Source organism: Parasteatoda tepidariorum, chromosome 11 (assembly GCF_982258835.1).
Source record: "Parasteatoda tepidariorum strain Cologne lab strain chromosome 11, Ptep-v5.0, whole genome shotgun sequence".
Lineage (NCBI taxonomy): Eukaryota > Metazoa > Arthropoda > Arachnida > Araneae > Theridiidae > Parasteatoda > Parasteatoda tepidariorum.
The window spans coordinates 32743963-32754331 of NC_141765.1; positions in this window are offsets into that span (position 1 = coordinate 32743963).

Consider the following 10369-nt stretch of genomic DNA (forward strand, 5'->3'; position numbering starts at 1 on the left):
AATAAATTAAAAATATTAAACGTTAATAAAAATATCATTTTAATATTCCTTTAATTGCTTCAATTATTAGTTGTTAAAGTAATCAAATTACTAGTTAAAGTATAACTTAAACTAAGAGCTTAAATTTAAAATTTTTTTTGGGGGGGGGGGTTTAATGTAAAACTTACAAGTTATTTGTTCCAAATTCTAAGCCATTTGTATTTTTAAAATGCTTACTCTAATTTTTGTTAGTCAAAATAAATATAAAAAATAAATAAAAGCAATAAAAAAATAATAAAAATTTCCTTTTTGGATAAAAAAAAAGATAAAAAAAGAATAAAAAGAACTTTTTAATAATTTTTCAATAGTTTCGATTATTTATTCTAACTATTGGAAAATTAAAACTCAAAAATTAGCTTAAGTTTTAATTTTTTTTGGGAGTTTAATGTAATTTCTGGTCAGAAATTTGTATTCTTTAAAGGATTAAGTTAATTTACTATACATATATCAAAATAAATCTATTCATATAAAAAAAAAAAAAAATTGAAAAATTTTAAAAATTAATAAACATAATTTTTTAATAATCTCTCTTTATAGCTACAGTTACAATTTCTTAAACGAACTATTAGCTAAAATAAAACTCAAATTATATTAAATTTAAAATTGATATGAAATAAAACATCACGTTTTATGTGGAGGAAATACAAAATGCAATTAGGAATATTCGACAAATTTAGCTTTTTATTAGAAATTTCAGTTTCTGCGAAGTAATGCACGAAATGAACCTAACGGAAATCGGGAAGTACGAATCCAACCCAACCTCAAATTTTCGACTTCCTAATAGCTAGGGTGGGCGTCATATCGGTAGTGAAAAAGAAAGAAAGCGACAACAAAAATGACCTTAACAGATGATTGAATTAATCTCGCCGCTCCCTGTCGTTCTAGCCCGTCGCCTGATTCATGAGGCATATTAAGCATCTCTAGTTAGGACATGTGTCTACTCATTTCTCAGAAAGCTTTCAATTGTTTCATGAACTGTTCTCGGAACTGCTTTTTTACTTCGACATTTTAATACAGACAAGTCTAAAATGAATTCTTGCCAGAGGATATTTTAATTTTATTATTTTTCGGCATAAAATGAAAAGAAAGTTGCGTTTAGTAAGTCCGTGATTTTCAAAAAAAAAAAAAAAAAAAGAAAAAAAAAAGATATGTTTTTCTAAGAAATTTGTGCATATTATAATAGGAAAAAAAGTGTTTATCGTAGAAACACTGTAAAAATGAGCACTCAAATTTCACTAAGCTTTTTTCGTTTTTGACAAAATCGTTTCCTAGTATATGCTCCAAACAGAAATTTCGTGTCTAACTGATAAAATAACTGTCGTTGTTTCTTCCAGGAAAATAATAAAAATAATCAGAAAATATTATAAAATATTCAGGAAAATTTCAAAAAATATAACTCAATAAAAACTTTTAAAACGAATCATAAAAAGCGTAAACGTATCATAAAAGATTCCTGATCATCATTTGTGTCAGATTCATTAGCGTTAGCATTATTGTCACACGGATCCCAATCTGCAATGGATTCTACTCCATCCTCGTCTGCTGAGTCCCACAAAAAATTATTTTCACCCCCATCCAAAGAATTTGGAATTTAGTATATATTATAATAACATTTGAGTCCATATTTTCCACATGTCCAGTATAATTTGTCACATGACGTCTGAAGGAAAAATGATCGGCTTACGAACAGCGGTCGACTTATACACCCGACCTACCAGACATTTGCTATTTCGTAATCAAAAATTGCAACCCAGAGTTGACACAATATTTTCTCCATTCCCGAAGAAAGAAGGTGCGTTAATTTCAGAAATTTATTAGGTGATCGCTTTTGTTATCTACAATTATTTCAAAAGATTTCAAGTTAAAAAGATTTTAGCTAAAAAAATTACTACTACAGTCTTTTTAGATAAAATAGTTAAGTGCTTTGACTCTGGTATTAAATTAACGCAGAAATGGAAATGTTAAGTTAAAAAAACCCGTTAGCTAATCAGTTTTTTCAATTAATATGAAGTAAAAATGCTGTTAAGAAAATTCTCGACAATGAACAATGTACTGAGATTGTGCTTCAAATATGCAACTACTACGCTTAAAATAAATAATAAAATTAATCTATAATCGTGGTGAGTAAATAGAAATATTTATGCTAAAAGTACTGTTTTCAGTTTTATAAACAATTCATTATAAGGCAGTATTGTAATTTAATCTAACGATGTGTTTCGATTTCAATTATGAGTGCACTCAGCCTTGGTGTGAAGTCAATTTGACAAAGCCGAGTAATAGGTAATGATAACGGTTGACTTCCGCACGCGCGCATGCTGTTAGGAAAAACCTTGACAATAAGCAATGTGCCAAGTCTGTGCTTAGATATTCAAATACCTCAGTCTCTGCCTTCAAAAGTGCCGTTCAAGTTCCCTGAAAACGGGAACCTCTAATTTCAGAAACTTGAATTACCCCTAATCATTACGTTTGCTGTCGATCCGCCTATTCGTGCTGTCGAAGATTTTCTGGCCACCGTGAGAAGAGGCTACCTTCACCCTATTACGAATTTTGCTGCTCCAAAGGTTAAATATTCTTGGTTCTAGGAAAAAATTAACCTCAACAAGATGTGTGATTTGGTTCTTTGGTTAAAGAGAGAGAGGGGGGGGGAAGAAATTCCAGGACTATTTTTTTCTAACATTTATATGGTTTGATATACCGCAGGTGCAAAGAATCTTCTTATATGTACAACCAAACATCTAATTTAAAAAAAATAAATTATAAGAGCAGACAAATAGTAGAAATATTTCCCAGTTTCTTCAAAATGCTTTAGCAATATTTTAATTCGTCTGTGGATAAATGGCAGAACTAGTTTTTATATTTTTATCAATTTTTAGATTTTGAAAAAGCATTTATATGTTTTTTTTAAGCATTTATATGGTTTGATGTACCGCAGGTACAAGGACAACCAAACATCTAACTTGAAAGGAAAAAAATTATAAGAACAGACTAACGGTAGAAAGATTTCACAGCTACTTCAAAATGTTTAGCAATATTTTAATTCGTCTTAGCATAAATGCCAGAACCCGTTTTTATATTTTGATTGATTTTAAGAATTCGAAAAAAAAAATTATATCGTTTTTTTTTCCTTCTTTTTTTTTTTTTTTCTTTTTTGAAATATTGATATGGTTCGATAAAGAGCAGGTGCAAGGAATCTTTTTATACAACCAAGCATCCAAAGGGAAAAAATTATAAGAGCAGACTAACGGTACAAAGATTTCCCAGTTACTTCAAAATTTTTAGCAATATTTGAATTCGTCTTTGCATAAATGCCAGAACTAGTTTTTATATTCTTATAGATTTTTAGAATTTGAGAAAACCTAAGCTGAAAAGTTCTGTTTAGTTTTTTATAGAGTAATTTACGTAATAGAAGTAAAAACAAAAAGGGATTTCATGTGTGTGTGTGTTTTACCATACAAACACGAGGAAAAACTAATACACTTCCTCTCTTTTGCCCAATCATTTGTAGTTGCTTATCATTATTTTCCTTGAATGTCAAGTATCAGCTAAAACTTTAAATATATTTTAGTAAATAACAAGCCAAATATTTCTGAACAATCAGAAATAATTAATGATGAAATAAGGCAAATATGTAGGAAAGAGTGTTGTACTTTGGACAACTTGTACCTTGAATCAGCTTAAATATTTGTGCCCCTTAGTGGAGGATTTCTGCAGTTAGTTTATGTAGTTTATACCTGTTAAATCATGTGCCATCAGCTGTATTGATGCTCATTTTAGAATTTCCAAGCATGAGCTAGAGAACTTCTTTTCAGGATTAAGTTGCTGAGTAACTGTTTTCAATTTGCTTGATTTGAAAACAAGTCTTGTAAAACTTGCATTTAAAAATAGAGCTAAAGTAGACTAAGAACTAAAATGCTCTTAACCCTTGGGCACAGAATTTTAATTAAGCAAATTTTTCAGACTAATTTTCTTACATAATTTAGGTTAAAATAAGCGAAAAATATTATGTAGAATATTTTTAATTTATGGTCATGAATTCTTGCATGAAAACCAAGCATCTTTTCCTGCGCTAAAGTTATAATCTTCCGAAAACGCACACTTACAAACAATAATTTTTCAAATTTGTACTCATCTCTAGTAATTTAGATCTAAGAAAAATAATCATCAAAACTTTTTTAAGTACAAAATCAATTATTGATAAATTTTTGAAAATGAATGAATTTTTTTTAACTACTTTTTTGGATTTTATATTTTGGTTTAAATATAGTTCCCATACTCTAACAGATGCTTTTTTAGTAACTATAAGACTAAATTTTATAATTAAAAATTACCAAAAAATATTTTTGCCTGTATGAGTCAGAAGTCAGAATAAAATACATAAAAAGAACGCTAGGAATTATAAATTAGTTACTTGGGAAACATGGTTTAATTTAACATTTTACTATGGTTTCAGAGGAGCAACTTTGCACCATATTATGGTTAAAGCACTGACAGAAAGTTGAATATGGAAGTGATTTTTGGTGAGTGTTTTCATGCTAATTAATGTTTTCTGGTTATTATTTAACGTAAATAACATACCATATATTGAATGTCGATTATGCCCAATTTCTGCTATTTTTATTATTATTATTATTATTATTACTTTTCATGTAAGCAAATTTAATTCTCTCTTTGCAATTTTCCATAATCGAATTATATTTAACAGATTTTTTTTGTATTTTCATCTTGTTAGAAACTAAGCCCTGATGAAAACTGAAGTCGAAACATGTCATTTTTCTTTCTTTTTTTCTTTTTTTTTTGAGACCTTTTTACTTTGATAAGTTAGTCAGTACTGGCGAATGGTAGCAAACAAGGCAGGGTGTCAGGACAGAGGTTCACGCAAAGAAAAATGCTTAAATTGAACCAGAAATTTATTTTCAATGTTTTAATAATTTTTTTTTTGTAAATGAATTTTCTATTCAGCAATTTAATTGACTCTAATATTACCAATATCAAAATGATTTTTACCCTTGTAAAGAGTTAATACTGAACAGAATAGAATCACGTAGATTTTTATTTATACGATTTATAATTCATAAAAATTAAAAAAAAAAATTCGTAGGTGATGAGTTAAAGCTTTCGGTCATCCGAATCTTCCCTTTTTTACCACTGTAATTCAAATGCCTCAGTCGCTTATTATTTTCATTTCTATTTATTTTCACATACTCAGGATCAAAGCCAGACTATTTTTGCATTCACAGATATTTTTATTTTTTTGCTTTTAATGTGAATCCCAAAATATAATTTTATTTTATTTACTGCAGATTATTTATTTTATTTTATTTATATTTTTATTTATTTATTTTTTTGCTCATCAAATGCATATCTAGACGTTCGAACTTACAGAAAGACAAGAGGGGGAGGGAAGTGCTAAAAGATATTAGTGCATCCAAATGCCGTTCTCTTCAAAGAAAGTTGAACATCAAAAGAACAAAAAAGAAGGAAAAAAAAAAGATCGCAGTTAAAAGTCGAAGGGAAAGAGGGAAAAAAAAATTTTTTTTTTTCGATGGACAGCGAAGTACGACTAAGACACGCCTCTCTTTGCCGGCGTCCCTCCGCCCATCAGCGGCGAATCCTTCGCCGTGCCTGCGGGCTAAGAGCCACGGCGGCGCCGTTCTATGGACTTCCGTCTGTTTTACCACTTAAATTTCTTTTTTTTTTATGTATATATAAGCTTAGATATTTTCTAATAGCCGTAGTGTGGGGAGTAGAGGGTAAAATTTAGGGTCTTATTTTCGCGTGACCCTAAAAATGGAGCTGAAAAAAAGGACAAGTTCTTGTTTATGTATGCTTTTTTATATTATTATTACGTCTATTTCGAATGAATTTTTTAATATCACGCACTTTTTTTATTAATTCATATCTTTGTGTGTCGTGAAATTGGAGGAGACGGAGGAAGAGGTAGCATCTCCCGAATACACAATAGTTGCTCCTATTAAAAGACTATAAATGAAGAATTGTAGACTAATCTAAAAAAATCTCAGACTTTTTGCCTCCAGTGAAAATTTGAATGCAGACTGAACATTAACTCTACGATGGTAAGATTATAATAATAAAAAATACAACCAACAATGGTATCTCGAGTGAATCATATATGATTTTAAGCAAAAAGACGAGACGAACAAAAATAAAATATTTATCGCGAGATATTATTCTCTAATATTTTTTGTTCTGTTTTTCTGCTTCAACAAGAAGCGATTGTAGTTGAAAAATATTTTAAATAAAATTATTTAAAATTAAAGAATAGAGTGAAAAAATGTATGAATTATACTCGTTAAACAGGTAGCAGCTATCATTCATAAATTTTTTGGACCTTAAATGGATGAATAAGACGAGAATATAACAAGACTAGACTGACAAACATAAAATATTTATAACGAGAAATTATTCTCTGGTATTTTTTATTCTTATTTTCTGCGTCAACAAGAAATGATTATTATAGAGAAATAATGATAAAATAATTTTGAAAAAATACGAATTATAATTATTAGAGATGTAGTAACTATCATTCATAATTTTTTTAAACCATAAATAGATTTATGACGAGGACGATGACAAAATGAGACTAAAAAAAATTATATATTTATCGCGAGAGATTTTTTTCTAGTAGTATTTTTTGTTCAGATTTTCCGTTTCAACAAGAAATGATTTTTACAGAAAAATAACAATAAAATGAATTAAAAGTAAAAAAAAAACGTAAAAAATTCATGAATTATAATTATTAAATGCGTAGTAACTATCATTTATAAATCTCTTAGACCATAAATGATTAATAAGACAAGGACGATAATAAGATGAGACTAGCAAAAATAAAATATTTATCACGAGAAATTATTCACTAGTACGTTATATATTGTTCTAATTTTCTGCTTGAACAGGAAATGATTCTTATAGGTAAAATACTAAAATGATTTAAAAGTAAAAAATAATATTTAACAAAAAGCATGAATTGTAATTATTAAAGCAGTATACATTTTCAGACCATAAACAGATTAGCAAGTAATAAATTCATTCGGAAAAATTTTCACACTAGACAATAAGCAGTACAAATTTTTTTAAATGGAAATTGTGTGTATAAGAAATATGTTTAAGAAGTTTCAAGGAGCTAGATTAAGGGTTCTTTTATAAGGAAGTATTTTTTATTGTATAACATTTCTCACAGCAAAATATAAAAATATATTCATGATTTCTTGCATGCTTTATGATATGCTTTAATGAATCAGCCACGAGTCAATCACATTTCACACAGATATTACCTTAGGGAGCTTTAAATAACATTTAATTGAACCTTTAAATTAAACCTTTGAATAACAACTTTTAGTAAAAAAAAGATTAAGGGCATATTTTTAGTTATAAAGGAAAAAAGAACATTTTTAATCATAAATATTTTAATCAAAAACATATTTTTTGACAAAATATTTTTTGCCAAAATTTAATTCCTTGTTGCTTAAATTAAGAATACAGCTTCAGTCAAACTTCCTGTTAACCGAAGACACTCTTTTTGGAATAAATTTTTTAATTAAAAATCTTAAAAAAAAAAAAAAAATTCATTTTTGAATAAAGTTTTTTTTCTTCGAAACCCACAAATTTTAATTAGAAAATCATTCAAATCGACCTTAAATCTCGATTACTTTTTCTTGGTCTGAAGTTGAATAACTGTTGAAGTCTTTTTTTTAATCTTGCTTTCGGCTACTGCAATTACGAGGATCAATTGACGAAAAGGATGATAATGGTTGCTAACTGACGATTTTATTTTGATTGTGATCTGTCGCAAAAATTCTTAAATCTACTTTGAAACAAATTTGTGATAATTCCATTCATAAGAATCATTAATACTTTCATATTTACTTATTTTATTTTATTTTCAATCATGAAATTAGGACTTACAGAAATTGAGTGAAGAAAAAAAAATTATGACGTAAGCAATTTTTTCAATTTTGTTTTAAAATTTGTAATGCCATTAAAAAAAATTAAGTTCAAACAGCGCTGTGTAATATGTATAATAACACTGACAACACCATAACGAAGTAAAATTATTTTTAGAATAAATGCGGAGAATGAACAAAGTTTTAATAATATTTTTTAATTCCTGATAAAAATATTAGTAACTCTTAAATTTCTGATAAAAATATTAGTAATTATTGATAGGAGCCCGGATATAATACTCCCCCAAGACTGATATAACTTTATGTAGCATGCAAATTATGTATTCAACACAAATTCTACCAACAAATTACATATTTAACATAAACAATACATACCAATTTTTAGTTTTTAACACGCATGTTGAATGTAGAGCTTAATTTTAAGATAACACAGAGGAACAAGGTTTTCTGTTGCATTTGCACAAATACTTGATCTTGCTTAATCCGGGTTGTGGGGATTTCAAACCTAAAATTATTTTTGCTCCTATAAAGCTACAGACATTTTTAAATGTGATTTTCAGTTCATTTTTGTTGAAAGGTTCAAGTTTGAAAGCATTATATATAACAGGCTGTTGCGTAAATGTTTCGACTAACTTCTAAGGGGAATTAGAGCGCATTATCAGGGTTAAAAGCTCATAGAAAATGTCGTTGTACACGATTAGGGGCGCTTCCCGATTATGAAATATTCAGAAGCACAAGAAGAAACAGTTAATTATAGGGAAGCCCCCTAGCAGCGTGTTATGACATTTTCCGGGCACGAAATCATATGTAATTGCCTTGTTCTTTGTTCGCCAAGGTAATTTCAGTCCTGATGATGTACCCTAACTCTCTTAGAAATTTGTCGCTGAATTTATGCAATTCCCTGTTATATATAACGTTTTTAATATTGTACATTTTGATAAAAATAGATTAAAAATGTCATAAAGAAGCAAATTGCAGCTTGGAAAGAGAAACCGAGAGCAGATTGGAAATCAGCTATCCGAAGTATTTAAGATTTGTTCAAAAAATTTCATGCAACAGAGATAAAAAAAAATATTTCTTAGTAAAATTTAATCTTGTGAAAATTTCGCAGACATTAATCATTGCACATAACAGAAAAATTATTTATAAATTTGGTATTTAACATAAATTTCAAATTTTGAAGGGTATTTTAAAAGTATTTAATAGTTCTCACGAAATACCATGGAAAAGGAAATTACATTCAAGCTTTGTTCTTAGCATAAATGTTAAATGAAAGAAATGTTAAATATAAGATTAGAAAAATAAATAGCTCTCACCAAAGCATTGGACGCAAATTAGTTTTAATTCTTTTTAGTTTTTAGAAATTGGAAGAAATCAAAATATTCCTTCAAATATTAAACATCAAGTGTTCTCTCAGGGAAAAAAAACGATTAACGTTGAACTATAAAATTGGTAGCTGCAACCTTAACTAAGTGTTTATGTGAACCATTTTTCTGTTTAGTTGAACAGGAGCCTCCCTGGCCCACCCGCCAAACGCTCTGCAGTATGGAGGTTGCGGGTTTGAATCCCACCGTAACCTTGGACATCCGTCTTTGAATTTTACGATACGTCTTTCTAAAGCCGTGCTGGCTCAGAAGATAGAGCAAATGAGGTGAGCCGATTTCGAAACCCAACGATGGCTGTTTGATACGAATTCCACACCGACTACAGTGCTGATGTAAAATATCCTCTGTGGTATCCTCATATCATGGGTTAGAGTCCCCTTGCCATCATACTAACCGTAGATGGTTCTCGTGATTTTCCTCGTCATGTAACGCAAATACGGGTTAGTTCCATCAAAGAGCTCTCCAATGGAAATTTCTCCCAATACTTGATCCAGGAGTTTTTTTGTCTTCTGGATAGGTTTCAAAATTACAAGATAAGGAGTTGAACATTATTTCACTGTGTTTCTGAAGTAGGAATTTTGAGAGAGCCAGTTTGTAACAAGGACCTCCTGGCATCTTTTGACCGGAGAACTCCGATGGAGATCTATTGGTAGACCAGAGGCAGGACAAAGTCAGACAGAAGTAACCAGATGGCTAAATGTGAGTCCTTCAGTGGTTCATAGACTTTGGCAACAATTTCTAACCATAGGTTCGGCCTCCAGAAGGCTGTGCCTAGGACGGCCAAATGCTACAACGAGCGCCGATGACCGATATTTATCAATAGAGCCGCAACTCCGAGTCTGCTCTAATTCTTTCTTACTGCAGCTACCGGAAGATTGGTGTCAACGTTTACAGTGCGTAGAAAGCTTCACGAACATAGTTTGTTTACTAGACTACCAATCCTGTAGAGCTTGTTTGGGATGCTTTAGGAAGATGCTTTAGTTGCTCTCAATTCTCTTCAGATCCTTTACACGCTCGCAACCG